The sequence below is a fragment of the Protopterus annectens genome, chromosome 11.part0 (genome assembly GCF_019279795.1).
Source record: "Protopterus annectens isolate FY-2018-M chromosome 11.part0, PAN1.0, whole genome shotgun sequence".
In the NCBI taxonomy this organism is placed as follows: Eukaryota; Metazoa; Chordata; order Ceratodontiformes; family Protopteridae; genus Protopterus; species Protopterus annectens.
The window spans coordinates 636,196,978-636,216,552 of record NC_056745.1 but is presented as its reverse complement, the minus strand read 5'-3'; the positions used below and the strand labels follow the sequence as shown (position 1 = coordinate 636,216,552).

General features: G+C 47.6%; 1 protein-coding gene across 1 annotated transcript in view; it reads left to right on the top strand.

Moving 5' to 3' along the window:
- The window catches only part of SMC1B (structural maintenance of chromosomes 1B), a 3,759,116-nt gene that overhangs the window by 3,097,386 nt on the left and 642,155 nt on the right, over nt 1-19,575 (top strand). The gene's annotated exons all lie outside the window — the stretch shown is intronic.

Here is a 19,575-nt window from a genome sequence, read left to right as displayed (position 1 = left end):
TTCGTTACTGCTACACACAGCATGGAAAATCAGTCCCAATTAACATTAGACCACATTCCACCAGGGCATCAGCCACTTCAACAGCCTTTCTCAGAGGAGAACCTACCAAGGAAATTTTGGAGGCTGCAACTTGGAGTTCAGTGCACACCTTTACCAAGCATTACCACCTGCCTCTTTACTCTAAATCCAGAGCAGGATTTGCCACTGCAGTTCTGCAGGGCCTCATAGCCAATCCTAACTCTTTATAAACCAGCCACCCAACCTTAGCTTTGGGATTCTACCCAAGTGTAATGACTGCAGCAGTGTAACACGATGAACATAGTACACATGTGAGAGTGTTCAATCTCGCCGTTTGTTCTTACACATGGGTGTCGGAGCCGATCCTCGGCTCCGAGTCGGCCGCTTAGCAAAGCTTTGCATCTAGGAGAAGCTCGAGACCAACCTACCTCCCACAATTCCCTCAGCATCTACCTCAGATCTAGTTTGCCGCTGCAACCGATCGCATCGTTTTTGAAGAGCTCTGACCAACTGGGAAGATAAGCTAACTTTTTTCTTGAAAATCTTAGGATTCTTTGAGATATATATTTAGTGTGTGTGTGTGTGTGTGGTCTGGTCATCCTTTAACTACTCTTATATATATAATTGATATATATATAGTTTAGGTTAACCTTAGGGCCTACCCCACCTACTACTGGACTAGGAATTTGATACTTGCAATCTTATTGCTGTGACTGTGGACTTACTAACCTATTTTGATAGTGTACAGTACTTTTTCTTACAGGATGTCTGAAAAAGCTAAGTCAGGATTTAAGAGGTGTCAGTGTGGGCAAAAGATGTCTGTCACCGACAACCATAGCTCCTGTGTCTACTGTCTTGGCCCTCTCCATCTACAAGAAGACTGTTCTATTTGTCATTCTTTTAGTGGAAGGGTCATGACAGATAGGCGCAGGAAGCTTATGGATAGAGGTCTTTTGAAGCCTGCCTTCCAAGAGGCTCTTGACAAGTCAGACCAGGCTTCTAAATCCTCGAAGGAGTCGAAGACATTGGAGCCCATGTCATCGGCTCCGAGTTCTTCGTTTAAGGTTCGTTCACCGGTTCCACAGACTTTGGGGCCAAGTGTCGAACTTCTGTCTGTCACCGAGCCTCGAGTCTTGGAACCGGTGACGGAGCTTCCACCTCCTGCTCTATTGAGGTCGGCACCGTCCTCGATTCCTTCGACTCGATCTTCCAGGCCCCTCCCCGACACCGACGTAGATCGTGTGGTGCAGAAATTAATGGAGAACACGGCCCTGTCCAAGCTCATTTCAGTCTTCTCTCAATTGGTGTCGAGACTCTAAGGCCTTCCTTTATCTCCATCTGATCCTCCTCCGAGGCCTACTCAGCCTTCGGAGCCAGGAGATGTTGATCTGATGATAGTGGAGCCCTTGGTGCCAGAACCGTCCCTTTCTCGGTCGGCACCGTTGACCTCAACTCCGTTGGAACCATTACCGGACTCGCGGAGCCGACGATCTATCCTTGGTTCCGGGACCGAGAGTCGAACCGATGTTTCGGTGCTGACTCTCCCCCTCGGCGCCTCGGCACGGATCACTTCGGCTCCGTCCTCGGGGTTGATGCCCTTGGCCTCCGCGTCGGAGATGCTTCTGCTTTCTTCGGAACCGGGGGATTCCTCGGCTCGGGGTCCGGGGGACTTTGACCTTATGAGGAAGGTATTGTCTTCTCAGACAACCACTTCAGCAGAAGCAACTTCTCCCTCCCGTAAAGGTCCGTTGTCGTCTTCTGCACCCACGACTACACAAAAGCGCCGAGCACCAGTGTCTCAGCCACTCCCAGAGGGAGCCCCTTCTTCCTCGGAGGCCTCATCGGATGCCCCCCCGATGACGTTCCGAGGAAAAGATTGTGCAAGAGGAGGCACTTAGATTCTACACAAGAATCCTTAACATCGGATACTAACTTAGAGGGATCCCCAAAATCACCCTCGGAGGATGTCTCCTTTTTTGACATCCTGGAGATCCTGAAACAGAGAGGTGATTGGCAGGCCCTACCCCCTTCTGAGGATGAGTCGGTTCTGCTGAAGGCATTTGGTGCTTGCCCTTCTTCCTTTTGGGTCACTCCGCCCTTCGACAAGTTAATGGAATTAATTGCTCGAAGGGCGTGGGAGGCACCTGACACAGTGGAGCCAATTCCCAGGAAGCCTAACAAATATATAACTGCCCCTCAGGACAAGTCATACCTCACTAAGGGAGTTCCAGTGGACGCTATGGTGGTGGCAGCAGCCACGAAAAAGGAGATGTCCGAATCTTCCTCGTCTGTTCACCCTCCTAACAGAGACTCTAGGACCATGGACACATATGGGAAGCGCATTTTCAGCTCAGCGACTTTTTCCATGCGATCGCTGAACTACTTGACACACTTCACACAATTACAGAGGGATCTAGTCAAAGAGTTGGGAGATACCCTCCAGGGTACAGATGCTGCTGTCTCGGATAAGATTACAGCACAGCTCAATACCCTTACATCTATTGTGAACTCGTCCATGAGGCTCATCTCATATGCGGCCGAAGGGTTGAGTAGGGCTGCAGCTTCAGCGATTGCCCTTCATAGACAATCCTGGATGCGGCTGTGCTCCTTTGCGGAAGCCTTCAAGTCTTCCTTTACTAACGCCCCCTTTGATGGTGCCACTCTTTTTGGCCCCAATGTAAAGGAGACCCTAACCCGGTGTGAGCAGGAGGGAAAGACTCTGTCTGCTGTCGGAGTCTGTTTTTCCACCCCATCCAGACCGTACCCCAAAGGGCAACGAAGTGGAAAGATGTGGTTTTGTAAACCCCAGGGTTCTTTCCCAGGCACACAGGGTGATGCCCCCTCCAGGGGCAGAGGGGGGGCAGAGGTGGAAGACGCCGCCCTGGCGGCAGAGGGGGTCTGCAGAACCAAGGCGACAGGGATACCATCCCTGGGAAGCCTTTCCAGCACTCCTGAGAAGGAGGCCCGACTGTCCTGCTCTGGAGGCAGTCGGGGGGCGCTTAGCTTTATACCCTCAGGCCTGGCAAAGCCTTACTTCAGACAATTGGGTAAAAAGCATTATTACCAGAGGTTACAAAATTCCTTTTGTATTCCCCCCGTTACCACAAAAAAGATTCCCAGATGTACCACCCCATCTGCGAAAACCTGCAGCTATAGAAATCTCAAAGCTGCTAGAAAAAAAGAGTCATCCAACCAGTCCCGGCGGACCAAAGAGGATCCGGAACTTATTCAAGGTTCTTTTTAGTTCCAAAAAAGACAGGGGACTGGAGGCCAATTCTGGACCTAAGCAATCTTAATACATATGTGAAGAAAGAAAAGTTCCGGATGGTCACGCTTCAATCGATCCTTCCGTTCTTACAGAAGGACGACTGGATGTGCTCAATAGATCTCAGGGATGCCTACTACCACCTCAAAATGGCCAGAGTGTCCAGAGATCACCTGCGCTTCCAGCTGGGAGCCAGCCACTTTCAGTTTCGGGCCCTGCCCTTTGGTCTAACCTCAGCCCCCAGGGTTTTCATCAAATGCATGGCAGTGGTAGCGTCTCACTTGAGACGCCTAGGATTCCGGGTGTTTCTGTATCTGGACGACTGGCTCCTTACTGCCACTACTGAGCGTCAACTGATACAGGCCAGGGACTACACACTCAGCCTTTGTGTTCAGCTAGGGATTTCGATAAATTTCGAAAAATCTGCGTTACAGCCCTCGCAGCATATTTCATTTATAGGGGCAGATCTAGATACCCGTTCTTTGCTACTAAAACTCCCCTCCACAAGAATAGCTTCCCTACAAGAACACGTATCTCTCCTACTATTGTCCAAAAAGTCCCCAGCCAAACTAGTCCTGAAAGTCTTGGGACTCATGTCAGCTTCCCTCATTGCAGTTCCCATGGGGAGGCTACACATGAGAGTTCTCCAATGGCTGCTGTTCGCACAGTGGTCATTCCAACAGTTACCACTGACACACGAGATTCACATTACGAACACCTGCAAAGCACACCTGTCTTGGTGGTTACAGAATCACAATTTCATCAGCGGCCGACCGTTTGTGTTACCCACACCAACAGCCACAGTGACCACGGACGCTTCCCTGATAGGGTGGGGGGGCATCTTTCAGGGACAAACAGTCCAAGGCGAATGGACCAGTTTAGAGTACAACCTGCACATAAATGTTCTAGAGATGACGGCAGTGTTTCTAGCGTTGCAACACTTCTCCCCCCTTCTACCTCTAGGGACCATTGTAGTTCAGATGGACAACATGTCCGTAGTCTGGTACATAAACAAACAAGGAGGAACCAAATCTTACCAGTTGTGCAGAGAGGCCATGAGCAGAATCCACGGGTCGCATTCTGATAGCAATGCACATCCCGGGGTTATCCAACGTCATAGCAGACAGGTTGAGCAGAGCCATCCTGTTACCTCACGAGTGGTCCCTCAACCAGATAGTGGCGGAAAGGATCTTCCGCAAGTGGGGCCAGCCTTGCTGCGATCTGTTTGCGTCTCCAATGAACACCAAATACAGAAGCTGCTTTGCCCTCTTACTCCCTCCAGGGGATGTCCCCATGGACGCTCTGATTCACGATTGGCCCCCGGGTCTCCTGTACGCTTTTCCCCCTATACTACTGATACCGAGATTTCTTCAGAAAGCCAAGGACCAGGAGAGGAGTATAATTCTCATTGCCCCATTCTGGCCTCGACAGATTTGGTTCCCCTTTCTTCAAGCTCACCAAATGCGGGAGCCCTGGATTCTGGACCCGGTGCCAGACCTACTGACTCATTCGTCAGGAGCTCCTCACCCATCACTCCTATCCCTCATGTTAGCAGCTTGGCTGCTCCACTTCCCTACTTAGCCAGGTCTGATCTTCTCTCTCCGGCGGTTCAGGACATTCTGGTAGCCTCTCATAAGGCTTCCACTACTAAAATTTACACCGGTAAGTGGAAACGTTTCGTCTACTGGGCGACTTTAGATCCCTTAGTAGCCCCTCTAAACAAGATTTTGGAGTTCCTGTCCATGCTGTTTCATCAAGGAGCCTCTACTGCCACTTTAAAAGTTCAGTTGGCCGCTATTTCCAACTTTCATGTAGGAGAGAACGGAGCGCCCATTATGGCGCATAGGTTTTGTAAAGCCTTCTTGAAAGGGTCCTTTCATCTTAGACCAGCAGTTAGGTTACCTACAGCTCCTTGGAATCTAAATTTACTCTTATCCCAACTAATTTTACCACCCTTTGAACCAGCTTCTTCCTGTTCTTTAAAGTTCTTGTCCTGGAAGACTCTTTTCCTGGTAGCTATCACTTCAGCCAGACGAGTATCAGAACTTCAGGCGCTTTCCATTAAGCAGCCATATTTAATTTTTCACCCGGACAGGGTATCATTATGCACCAACCCTTCCTTCCTCCCTAAGGTTTGTTCAGTTAACAACATTAATCAGTCCATTGAGCTTCCTACATTTTTCAAAAACCACTCCAATAAGCTGGAATATATGTTGCACAAGTTGGATGTTCATAGACAACTCAGATTCTACCTAGATAGAACTAAGGACCATAGAAAAGCGGACCAACTCTTTATAGCCTTTGCGGACAACAAAAAGGGCATGGCAGTGACGAAGTGTACAATTTCCAAATGGCTAACTGATTGTATAACCTTCGTTTATTCTGCTTCTAATCAGAGTTTGCCCACCAAACCAAAGGGACATTCTACTAGATCAGTTTTCACATCTGTGGCTCATGCGGCTCGTCTGCCTTTGGACACTATTTGTGCAGCCGCCACTTGGTCTAAACCGCATACGTTCATCACTCATTATAAAGTGGACAGGACTTCCAGGGACAGAGCATCTTTTGGTTCCACTGTGTTCAGGAACGTTCTTCCGTGAGTCACTCAGGGTAACGGAGCTAGGGACGCTACCCATGTGTAAGAACAAACGGCGAGATTGAACACTCTCACATAAAGAAGTTATGTCCTTACCATAACGTTCCATGTGGAGTGTTCATCTCTACTTTGTTCTTACATCCCCACCCTCAGGTCTGGAAGAACGTACGAATTAGAAGTCTGGTCTGTTTGTCTCCCACTAGTGGTCTCTCTGTTGTTCTACTGGCTTGAGCTAGTTACGTTCCTTATGTATACTTATGTATTCTTTATGGGTGATTACCTTGTTATTGCTGGATCTGGTATTGGTTTTTTTTTTTTTTTTTTTTTTTTTGCAAACTAGATCTGAGGTAGAGGCAGAGGGAATTGTGGGAGGTAGGTTGGTCTCGAGCTTCTCCTAGATGCAAAGCTTTGCTAAGCGGCCGTCTCGGAGCCGAGGATCGGCTCCGACACCCATGAGTAAGAACAAAGGCGAGATGAACACTCCACATGGAACGTTATGGTAAGGACATAACTTCTTTTTTTGCACCTACCATAAATGTAGATGTTCGAGTGTTCACACTGCTGCAGTCCAGGTTACCCTCCCTCCATCCCCTCTGAACTAGCTGGACTTATCTATACCTTTCTATCTTGTACAACCTTTGTGGTGTATTTGCTTGTAACTGAAGGTATTTTTTTTTTATTTTATATGTATATTTTTTATTAGCAATATGTATTGCCTACCTCCTTGGGGGCACCTGACATCTGGGGCAAGAAAACTGAAGAAAATGGCTTCGGATGCATCTTATATACCCCTGGCGCACTGACGTCAGGGAAGAAGCGACAGCAACCGACGCCGGACCAAGACTTTGGAACTCTGGCCGACTGTGGGACCGCCTGATGGCAGGATAACCCAAGTGTAATGACTGCAGCAGTGTGATCACTCGGACATCTACATTTATGGTAGGTACAAAACTGTACTTTCTTCCAGAAGTCTCACTAAAAAAGACATGGAACGGATGGTTCAGAATAATTTGTGGGCGAAAGGTATTTCTAAGTTTCCTTTGGCTCCTATCCAAAAGGTCCAAGATTCATCTAACCCCCCCGTTAGTTCCTCGTCCAACTTCAGGGCAGGTTTCAGAGCCCTCAGATCTGACACACCTGGTGTCTTCCAGCCCAGATCAGAGGATTTCCATTTCTTCGGATCAGGCCTTTTCGAGACATCCTCAGCATTTTTAGAGCCAGGGAGCTCTATGAGCCATAGAGAGCCACGTGGGCCACTGATGTTTTTTTTTCCCAGGGCCTTCTGAGTGGTCAATGCACCTTGGGCCTCCTATACAGGTGAGCTCGATTCCAGCTTTGAACCTAGGCAAGCTGTCTTTGGAGCCTTCCCTACTCAGGAACAGTCAACTTTTGGGGCTCTGGAGTGGGCAATCGCTGCCACTGCAGCTAAGAAGACACCTCCCCCCGTGGGTCCACAGTTTTCCCTTCTACTGCCATTGCTCATCCATTCTTGATCATGACATTCCACAGGGACAGTGGGTCCTCAGGTCCCAGGATATCCATAAGGATACATCCTATCTTCTGATACCTCCCTAGAGTATCTCAGATACCTGTGAGTGTGCCGTACCTAAAGGAGTCTGGGAAAAGGTTACATCCTAGCTGGCAACCCTACACTCTGTAGCTAACTCTTCCATAAGGCTCATATCACATGCAGCTGAGGGAATTGCAGAGTGGCAGGTTCAGGCATATCCATGAAGGAGGCATGCCTGTTTGCGCCTTTGCGACTTTGTGGAGGCTTTTAAGTCTTCGTTTGTCAATGCTCCATTTGACGGCACATTCCTTTTTGGTCCCAAGGTCAAAGGTATGCTATCCAGTTTTGTCTTGGATCCAGTTGTGAAAAAGAAGGTAAGACGCTCTCTACCATGGGCATACATTTTTCCACCTCGCAGAGACCATATTCAAAGAGTCAGAGAGGTGGTGACAAAATGTGGTTCAAGAAATCACAAGGGTCTTATCATGACACACGTGGAGAGAGTTCCCCCAGAGGCAGAGGGGGGAACGATGCTGGAAGATGCTACCCGCAGAAACATGGTCCAAAGAACCTTTCTTTGGCAAACCCTTCTAGCATTTTTGAAAAAAGGCCCCCATTGTCCACCTCTGTTGGCAACCTGGGGGATGACTATCAATGCACCAGATGGCCTGGCTAAACATAACCACTGACGTATGGGTGCAGAGGATAATATCCAGAGGTTACATAATACCCTATGTGAGAGTGTTCAATCTCGCCGTTTGTTCTTACAATGGGTGTCGGAGCCGAGGATCGGCCGCTTAGCAAAGCTCTGCATCTAGGAGAAGCTCGAGACCAACCTATCTCCCACAATTCCCTCTGCCTCTACCCCAGATCTAGTTTGCCACTGCAACTGATCGCATCGAGTTTGAGAGCTCTGACCAACTTTTGGGAAGATAAGCTAATTTCTTGTTATATTTTCTTGTGAAATCTTCTGATTTTTTTTGGGAACTTAACTTTAGTGTGTGTGTGTGTGTGTGTGTGTGTGTGTGTGTGTGTCTGGATCATCCTTGTTGGCTACACTAATATATATAATTTATATATATATATATATATATATATATATATATATATATATATATATATATATATATATATATATATATATGCATATATAGTTTAGTTTCCTTAGGGCCTACCCCTCCTAGTTACTAGATTTAGGATTGATACTTGCAATTATTATTCCTGTGTTTGTGGACTTGTTTCTAACTTTCTTGACAAAAGTGTTATTTGGTACTTGTACAGTTTTTCTCTACAGGATATGTCTGAAAAAGCCAAGTCTGGATTCAAGAGGTGTCAGTGTGGGCAAAAGATGTCTATCACTGACAACCATAGCTCCTGTGTCTACTGTCTTGGCCCTCTCCATCTACAAGAAGACTGTTCTATCTGTCATTCTTTTAGTGGAAGGGTCATGACAGATAGACGCAGGAAGCTTATGGATAGGGGTCTTTTGAAGCCTGCCTTCCAAGAGGTGCTTGACAAGTCGGACCAGGCTTCTACGTCCTCAAAGGGGTCGAAGATATCGGAGCCCACATCATCGTCTCCGAGGTCTTCGCTTAAAGTTCGTTCACCGGTTCCACAGGCTTCGGGGCTGAGTGTCGAGCTTCTTACTGTGATCGAGCCTCGAGTCTTGGAACCGGTGTCGGAGCTTCCACCTCCTGCTATATTGAGGTTGGTACCGTCCTTGGTTCCTTCGACCCGTTCTTCCAGGCCCCTCTCCGACACCGACGTAGATCGTGTGGTGCAGAAGTTAATGGAGAACACGGCCCTGTCCAAGCTCATTTCAGTCTCCTCCCAATTGGTGTCGAGAGTCGAAGGCCTTCCCTTATCTCCATCTGGTCCTCCTCCGAGGCCTACACAGCTTTCGGAGCCGGGAGATGTTGATCTGATGATAGTGGAGCCCTTGGTGCCGGAACCGTCCCTTCCTCGGTCGGCACCGTTGACCTCGACTCCGTCGGAACCGTTAGCGGACTCGCGGAACCGACGATCTCTCCTTGGCTCCAGGACCGAGAGTCGAACCAATCTTTCAGGGTCAATGCCTTTGGCCTCCGCGTCGGAGACACTTCCGCGTTCTTCGGAACCAGAGGACTCCTCGACTCGGGGTCCGGGGGCCTTTGACCTCATGAGGAAGGTATTGTCTTCTCAGACAACCACGTCAACGGAAGCATCTTCTCTCTCCCATAAAGGTCTGTTGTCTACTTCTGCACCCACGACTACCCATAAGCGCAGAGCACCAGTGTCTCAGCCACTCCCAGAGGGAGCCCCTTCTTCCTTGGAGGCCTCATCGGAAGCCCCTCCCGATGACGTTCCGAGGAAGAAGTTGTGCAAGAGGAGGCACTTAGATTCTCCACAAGAATCTTTAACATCGGATACTGACTTAGATGAGTCAGAAGGGTCCCCAAAATCACCCTCAGAGGATGTCTCCTTTGCTGACATCCTGGAGATCCTGAAGCAGAGAGGTGATTGGCAGGCCTTACCCCCTTCTGAGGATGAGTCGATTCTGCTGAAGGCATTTGGTGCTCGCCCTTCCTCCTCCTGGGTCACTCCGCCCTTCGACGAGTTAATGGAGTTAATTGCTCGAAGGGCGTGGGAGGCACCTGACACAGTGGAGCCAGTTCCCAGGAAACCGAACAAATACATAACTGCCCCTCAGGACAAGTCATACCCTACTAAGGGAATTCCAGTGGACGCTGTGGTGGTGGCCGCAGCCACTAAAAAGGAGATGTCCAAATCTTCCTCATCTGTCCATCCCCCTAACAGAGACTCTAGGACCATGGACAGATATGGGAAGCGCATTTTTAGTTCAGCGACTTTTTCCATGCGATCGCTGAACTACTTGACACACTTCACACGATTACAGAGGGATCTAGTCAAGGAGTTGGGGGATACCCTCCAGGGTAATACAGATGCTGCTGTCTCGGACAAAGTTACGGCACAGCTCAACACCCTTACATCCATAGTGAACTCATCCATGAGGCTCATCTCGTATGCAGTCGAAGGGTCGAGGAGGGCTGCAGCTTCAGCGATTGCTCTTCGTAGACAATCCTGGATGCGGCTGTGCTCCTTTGCGGAAGCCTTCAAGTCTTCCTTTACTAACGCCCCCTTTGATGGTGCCATCCTTTTTGGCCCCAAAGTAAAGGAGACCCTAACCCGGTGTGAGCAGGAAGGAAAGACTCTGTCTGCTGTCGGAGTCCGTTTTTCCACCCCATCCAGACCGTACCCCAAAGGGCAACGAGGTGGAAAGATGTGGTTTCATAAACCCCAGGGTTCTTTCCCAGGCACACAGGGTGATGCCCCCCCCCCAGAGGCAGAGGAGGGGGTAGAAATGGAAGACGCCACTCTGGCGGCAGAGGGGGTCCGCAGAACCAAGGTGACAGGGATACTATCCCTGGGAAGCCTTTCCAGCACACCTGAGAGGAGGCCCGACTGTCCTGCTCTGGAGGCAGTCGGGGGTCTCTTAGCTTTATACCCTCAGGCCTGGCAAAGCCTTACTTCAGACAATTGGGTAAAAAGCATTATCACCAGAGGTTACAAAATCCCCTTTGCATTTCCCCCATTACCACAAAGACGGTTCCCAGATGTACCACCCCATCTGCGAAAACCAGCAGCGATAGAAATCTCAAAGCTGCTAGAAAAAAGAGTCATCCAACCAGTCCCGGCAGACCAAAGAGGATCCGGAACTTACTCAAGGTTCTTTTTAGTTCCAAAAAAGACAGGGGACTGGAGGCCAATTCTGGACCTAAGCAATCTCAATACATTTGTGAAGAAAGAAAAGTTCCAGATGGTCACGCTTCAATCGATCCTTCCGTTTTTACAGAAGGATGACTGGATGTGCTCAATAGATCTCAGGGACGCCTACTATCACATCAAGATGGCCAGAGTGTCCAGAGATCACTTGCGCTTCCGGCTGGGAGCCAGTCACTTTCAGTTTCGGGCCCTGCCCTTTTTTTCTAACCTCAGCCTCCAGGGTTTTCACCAAATGCGTGGCAGTGGTAGCGTCTCACTTGAGACGCCTAGGATTCCAGGTGTTTCCATAGCTAGATGACTGGCTCCTTACCGCCACCACCGAGCGTCAACTGATGCAGGCCAGGGATTACACAATCAGCCTTTGTGCTCTGTTAGGGATTTCGATAAATTTCGAAAAATCTGCGTTACAGCCCTCACAGCATATTTCATTTATAGGCGCAGATCTAGATACCTGTTCTTTGCTAGTAAAACTACCCTCCGCATGAATAGCTTCCCTACAAAAACACGTATCTCTCCTACTATTATCCAAGAAGTCCCCAGCCAAACTAGTCCTGAAAGTCTTAGGGCTCATGTCAGCTTCCCTCATTGCAGTTCCCATGGGGAGGCTACACATGAGAATTCTCCAATGGCTGCTGTTCACACAGTGGTCGTTCCAGCAGTTACCGCTGACACACGAGATTCACATAACAGATTCCTGCAAAGCACACCTGTCTTGGTGGTTACAGGATCACAACCTTATCAGCGGCCGACAGTTTGTGTTACCCAACCCAACGGCCACGGTGACCACGGACGCTTCTCTAATAGGGTGGGGGGCATCTTTCAGGGAAAGACAGTCCAAGGCGAATGGTCCAGCTCAGAGTACAACCTGCACATAAATGTTCTAGAGATGAGGGCAGTGTTTCTAGCGTTGCAACACTTCTCCCCCCTTCTACCTCTAGGGACTATTGCAGTACAGACGGACAGCATGTCCATAGTCTGGTACATAAACAAACAGGGAGGAACCAGGTCTTACCAGTTGTGCAGAGAGGCCATGAGAATTTGGCAATGGGCAGAATCCACGGGTCGCTTTCTAATAGCAACGCACATCCCGGGGTTATCCAACGTCATAGCGGACAGGTTGAGCAGAGCCATCCTTTTACCTCACGAGTGGTCCCTCAATCAGAAAGTGGCGGAAAGGATTTTCCGCAAATGGGGCCAGCCTTGCTGCGATCTGTTTGCATCTCCAATGAACACCAAATGCAGACGCTACTTTGCCTGCCCTTTTACCCCCTCCAGGGGATGTCCCCAGGGACGCTCTGATTCACGATTGGCCCCCGGGTCTCCTGTACGCTTTCCCTCCTATACCACTGATCCTGAAATTTCTTCAGAAAGCCAAGGACCAGGAGAGGACTATAATTCTCATTGCCCCATTCTGGCCTCGACAGATTTGGTTCCCCTTTCTTCAAGCCCACCAAATGCAGGAGCCCTGGATTCTGGACCCAGTGCCAAATCTGCTGACTCATTCGTCAGGAGCTCCTCACCCGTCGCTCCTATCCCTCAAGTTAGCAGCCTGGCTGCTCCGCTTCCCTACTTAGCCAGGTCTGATCTTCTCTCTCCGGTGGTCCAGAACATTCTGGTCGCCTCCCATAAGGCTTCCACTACTAAAATCTATACCAGTAAGTGGAAACGTTTCGTCCACTGGGCGACTACACAGCATTTGGATCCTTTAGTAGCCCCCCTAAACAAGATTTTGGAATTCCTGTCCATTCTGTTTCACCAAGGAGCCTCTACTGCCACTTTAAAAGTTCAGTTGGCCGCTATTTCCAACTTTCACATAGGAGAAAACGGAGCTCCCATTATGGCTCATAGGCTTTGTAAAGCCTTCATGAAAGGGTCCTTTCATCTTAGACCAACAGTTAGGTTACCTACAGCTCTTTGGAATCTAAATTTACTCTTATCCCAGTTAATTTTACCACCCTTTGAACCAGCTTCTTCCTGTTCCTTAAAGTTCTTGTCTTGGAAGACTCTTTTCCTAGTAGCTATCACTTCAGCCAGACGAGTATCAGAACTTCAGGCACTTTCCATCAAGCAGCCATATTTAATTTTTCACCCTGACAGGGTATCATTACGCATCAACCCTTCCTTTCTCCCTCCCTAAGGTTTGTTCGGTTGCCAACATTAATCAGTCCATTGAGCTTCCTACATTTTTCAAGAACCACTCCAACAAGCTGGAATATATGTTACACAAATTGGATGTTCATAGACAACTCAGATTCTACCTGGATAGAACTAAGGACCATAGTAAAGCAGGGCAACTCTTTATAGCCTTTGCGGACAAAAAAAGGGCATGGCAGTGACGAAGCGCACACTTTCCAAATGGCTAACTGATTGTATAACCTTCGTGTATTCTGCTTCAAACCAGATTTTGCCCACCAAACCAAAGGGACATTCTACTAGGTCAGTTTCCACATCTCTGGCTCATGCGGCTCGTCTGCCATTGGACACTATTTGTGCAGCCGCCACTTGGTCTAAACCGCATACATTCATCACTCATTATAAAGTTGATGGGACTTCCAGGGATAGAGCATCTTTTGGTTCCACTGTGCTCAGGAATGTTCTTCCGTGAGTCACCCAGGGTAACGGAGCTAGGGGCGCTACCCATTGTAAGAACAAACGGCGAGATTGAACACTCTCACATAAAGAAGTTATGTCCTTACCATAACGTTCCATGTGGAGTGTTCATCTCGCCTTTGTTCTTACATCCCCACCCTCCCACCCTCAGGTCTGGAAGAACGTAAGGATTTAGAAGTCTGGTCTGTTTGTCTCCCACTAGTGATCTCTCTGTTGTTCCTACTGGCTTGAGCTACTTACTGCTCCTTATGTATACTTATGTATCCCTTTTATGCTTGATTACCTTTGTTATTGCTGGATCTGGTCTTGTTTTGCAAACTAGATCTGAGGTAGAGGCAGAGGGAATTGTGGGAGGTAGGTTGGTCTCGAGCTTCTCCTAGATGCAGAGCTTTGCTAAGCGGCCGACTCGGAGCCGAAGATTGGCTCCGACATCCATTGTAAGAACAAAGGCGAGATGAACACTCCACATGGAACGTTATGGTAAGGACATAACTTCTTTTTCTCCTCCCACCCCCAATAAACAAGAGAATCCTGGACGCACCACCCAGTCAAAGGAACCATGCAGTTGTTTAGCTACAGAAACTGCTAGAAAAAGAGTCATCCAAGGGGTTCCCTTAGACCAGAGAGGATTCTGAACTCACTCATGGTTCTTTTTATTTCCACAGAAAACAGGGGCCTGGAGAGCAGTACTGGAGCTCAGCAAACTAAATAAGTTAGTTTGAAGCCAGAAGTTCCGAATGATCACAGTATAGTCTATACTTCCTTTTTTGGAACAGGGGCATTGGGTGTGCTCCATAGACCTTCAGGATCCATACTACCATATAAAGATGGGCAGGTGCTCCTGAAGGCATTTATGCTTCCGGCTGGGAACCAGTCATTACCAGTTCAGAGCACTGTCCTTTGGCCTCACTACCACCCCCAGAGTGTTCACCAAATACATGGCAGTGGTAGCGGCTCACCTGAGATGACAAGGATTCCACGTGTTTCTCTGTTTAGAAGACTGGCTCATTTCCGCCTCAACCAGTCATCCACTTATCCAAGCAAGGGACTCTCTTATCCTCAACTGTACAGAGCTTGATTTAACCATAAATTACAAAAAATGTCAGTTGGAACCTTCCCAGACACTGGATTTTATAGGAGCAGTCCTAGATATGAGTCAGAGGATCGCAAAGCTTCCATCCTCCAGGGTACAGTCAGATGCCAAACTTACAAGCTGGTTCAAAACAGGATGGTAGCCACTCTTATGTCCTTCAGGTTCTGGGTCTGTGCTGGCAGCTATCACCTTGGTCCCACTAGTGAGATTTCACATGCGAATACTACAATGGTTACTAGCTGATCACTGGTTAATTCTTCACCATCCCATGTCCTACCAGATTCTCATCATGGACATTTGCAAAAGAGATTTTTCTTGGTGGATTCATTCCACACAACTAACACAAGGCAGACCCTTTGTTCCAGCTCAGTTGAAACTGCAAGGATTCTGAGTGTTTCCGTACTTGGACGACTGGCTCATTAGTTCTCAGAGCAGGCATCGATTGATAGAGGCAAGGGATTATATTTTCAAGACCTGTGCCTAATTAGGAATAACTGTAAATCACAAAAAATCAAACCTGACTCCAACTCAGAGTTTAGAGTTTATAGGGGCAATACTGAATATGACAACGACCGTAGCATCCCTTCCTCCAGTGAGACTTCAAAAAATCATAACTCAGGTTCAGAAAATAATCCACAGCAAGATGGTACCCGCTTGACTAATTCTACAAGCTCTAGGTTCTTTGGCAGCATCAATAACTCTAGTTCCCCTAGTCAGATAGCATATGAGAATTCTACAGTGGCTGCTGGCATCACAATACCCGTAATTCCAAAATTCTTACAGAGAGCACTCAGGTTGAAGAGCAAAGTAATTCTCATTGCTTCTTTTTGGCCTCGACAGATATGGTTCCCCTTTCTTTGTTCTTATCTAATTCAGTGACCTTGCAGTCTGGACCCAGCTCCAGAACTTCTGTCCTGTCCAGACAGACTAATTCATCCAGACATTCTAAACCTCAAGCTCACCGTATGGTTCCGCAGTTCCATTAGTTGCCAGGCATCTTAGCCTTTCTTCCTCAGTACGCCAGATTTTTCCAAGTTTCTCATAGGCCTTCCACCCGTACACTAGTAGTAAATAGAAGAGATTTGCCATTTGGGCTTGTGAAAGGGATATTGACCCTTTTCTGCTAATAATATTTTAGATTTCTTAGCCTCTCTTTCAATGCAGGAGCTTCCCCCATCTACCATCAGAATATAACTAGCAACAATTTCGAATTTCCATGATAGTCTGGAAGAACGTTCCTTGGCTTCTAATAGACTTTATAAGTTGTTTTTAAAAGGGACACCTTTGCTGTAACCTCCTTTCAAAGACCCTACACGACCTTGGGACCTAAACCTAATGTTGAAAACCATTGTACTTTCTCCCTTCGAATCATCTGCACACTGTGATCTAAAGTATTTGTCATGGAAAACATTATATTTGATGTCCTATTTCGCCTTCATTCTTACTAGGTTGGGTTCGGATCCGATCCTCGGATCTGTCTCGGCCTTTATATTCAAGCTCGAGGTCTTCTGCCAGATCATGGCTAAACCCTATCTCGGCATGTACTAGAAGCCTCCCCCAGATCTCGTTTACTGCTAAACAAGATCGGGTGATCGTTTTGCTAGCTCTGGCTAAGTATCATCATTATTTCTACTTCAATATTTAAAAGAAAGTTATTTTTGTCTGTTATTTATCCTTACATTGTCAGTATTTACTGAATAATTCTGTTTCAGTTTTTTGTGTCTGTTTTCTGCAATTGTCCGTCATCTTTCGTTCAGGCCTTGTTGTCACTCTCCCAGATTTTCCTTTCAGAAGATAAATAGCCCATTAAAGTTAGAGAGCTCTTATTCCTGAAGCCCCTTCGTTTCAGTTAGAGAACTGTTTTTCCTTTTAGCCCATTTAAGTTAGAGGGCTTTCTCTGCCCTTTTTCCATCTCCTGGGCATAGCCCGTTTAAATTACAGGGCTACCTACCTCTATTTCCCCCCTTCCTTCAAATAAATCTGGTGTTTAATTAAGAGTCTATTTAAAAAAAAAAAAGTTGTTGTGAAATCTTATTGTTATTTCCCCTTTTTATCCAGTTAGTTTTCCTGTTTTTCTTTGTAAAATGTCAAATAAGGATTCAAAACCAATAGGTTTCAAAAAATGCGAGGGCTGTGGGAAGAAATGCTCTTAAGTGATAGACGCACACTTTGCATCTATTGCCTTGGAGCTGTCACTCTCCAGGAGTTGTGCTTTATTTGTCATGCTTTTAACCACAGAGCACTCCTGGACAGGAAGAACAAATTAATATTGAAAGGACTATTAAAAACCTCCTTCTCAGAGGCTTTAGAAGGTCTGGGTTTATCTAAAACTGACAAATCTCCCACTTCAAACTTGGATAAATCGGACAAGTCTGGGAAGAGATCTTCCTCTTCTACCTTACTGGAACCATCAAAAAAGATTTCAAAATCCTCTACACCAGATCAGAAAATTCTTTAGCTCTGACACCATCTGTCTCGGTGCCGGTAGAGTTTGAGAAAGGGAGCCATTCTCCTCTTCACTCAGATCACCAATTCTACAGCAGTCTAAGTCTCCAACCCCCTCGACTCGGTCTTCCAGGAGTCTTTCCGACGATGACATGGATTGGGTGGTACAGAGGCTGTTGAGGACACCAGTGCTGGCCAAGTTGTTGTTGGATCTAACTCCGAGGGCTTCGGATCCTACGGCATCCACCTCTACTGCTCCAATTCCTCCTCCGATCCAACCCCTGGCTTCGAAGTCAGAAGATCTGGAGCTCATGTTAGTGGTACCCTTGGATCCGAAACCTACTACGGGATCTATGGATCCAACCATTGCTCCTACTTTCTCTGCTCCATCGGAGCTGAAGGAGTCTACAAGCCAACGCTGTCCAGTCACGTTGGGAGAGGCGAGTCTGTTTGGACAATTGTCAGATCCCACTTTGCCTCTTGGGGCCTTGGCTCAGGTGAGCTTGGCTCCTACCTTGCCCTTGAGCTTGTTGTCGTTGATTCCAGGAGTTCCCTCAGCTTCCCTAGATCCAGGGATATCCTTGGATCAGGGACGGGGGGGTGGCTTTTGAGGTGATGAGAGTGCTGTCTCCACAGACAGCTCCACTTTTGTCTTCAGATGTTCTACCCCCAAAAGCACCGGTGTCCGCCTCTATACCCTTGCTTTTACAAAGATGCAGAGATCCTGGACCTCAGGATGCCCCACAGGGCACCCTCCCCACTCTTCTGAAACCTCTCCAGAGTACCCCTCTGCAGAGGTCCCTCAGAAGAGATTATGCAAGATTTACACTCCCCAGAGGAGTCCATCACTTCTGACATGGACCTTAATGAAGCTGAAAAGTCCCCACGGTTGCCTCCTGATGATGTTGACATCCTGTAAATGCTAAAGTAGAGAGGCAGTTGGAAGTCCACCAACCCTTCAACAGAGTCGTCCATATGCCTGAAGGCCTTTGGATCTCACCTTTCCACCTCTTGAGTGTCTCCACCTTTGGATGAACTTAAGGACCTAGTTTCTCAGAAGTTGTGGGAGTCTTCAGAGTCAGTGGAACCTGTTCCTAGGATGCCAAACAAATTGATCACATCCCCATCAAACAAGACCGTTCTAACCAAGGGAGTCCCAGTAGATGCTATTGTTGTGGCAGCAGCCACCATGATGGAAATCTCAGAGACATCTTCTGTCCATCCCCGAACAAGGAGTCTGGGACAATGGACAGATATGGAAAGCACATTTTTTTTTCAGCGACTTTTTCCCTTAGATGGCTGAATTATTTCACCCATTTTACTAGGGTGCAGAGAGACCTCCTGAAGGAGCTATGAGATACTCACCAAGGTTCAGTAGCTGAAGGGATCTCAAAGTATCCTCTCAGCTCTCTATCTTAAACCAGTTGTCAATTCCTCCATGAGACTGATCTCTTATGCAGTGGATGGAGCAAGCAGAGCAGTAGGTTCTAGAATTTCCCTAAGGAGACATTCTTGGATGCGCTTGTGTGACTTTTTGGAGCCTTTTAAATCTTCCTTTGTTAATGCCCCATTCAATGGCTCACCCCTGTTTGTGCCCAAAGTCAAGGGCACACTAACCAGGTGTGAGCAAGAAGGAAAGACTCTGTCTGCTGTAGGACTCCGTTTTTCAATGCCTACTAGACCTTATCCCAAAGGTTAGAAAGGAAGTGGCAAAATGTGGTTCCGAAAATATCGAGATCTTTTCAGGACACACATGGTGAACCTTCTCCCAGGGGCAGAGGGGGAATTAGTAATGGAAGATGCCAACCACACGGCAGAAGGGGTCCACAGAATTAGGGTGACAGAGATTCTTTCTTTGGTAAGCCCTTTCAGCGCTCCTGAATGGAGGCTTGTCTGACCATCTCTGGAGTCAGTCAGGGGTCACCTATCTTTGTATCCAGAAGAAGCCTGGCAACAAATATCTAAAGACAAATGGGTACAAAGCATCATATCCAGAGGTTACACCATACCCTTTTCCTTCCCCTTTCCAAAGATAAAAAAGGTTCTGGATGTACCACCCAGTCAAAGGGAACAAGCAACTTTAGAAATTCAAAAGTTGCTAGAAAAACGAGTAATCCAAACAGTCCCCACAGACCATTAAAGCACAACAAACAAAGTCCGAACAAGAGAGTAATCCACAGCTTTAATCCAATTGTGAAGCGCTTTTCGTCTTCCCTAGTAGGAAGACTTCTTCAGACAAGGTTAAAATCACTTTA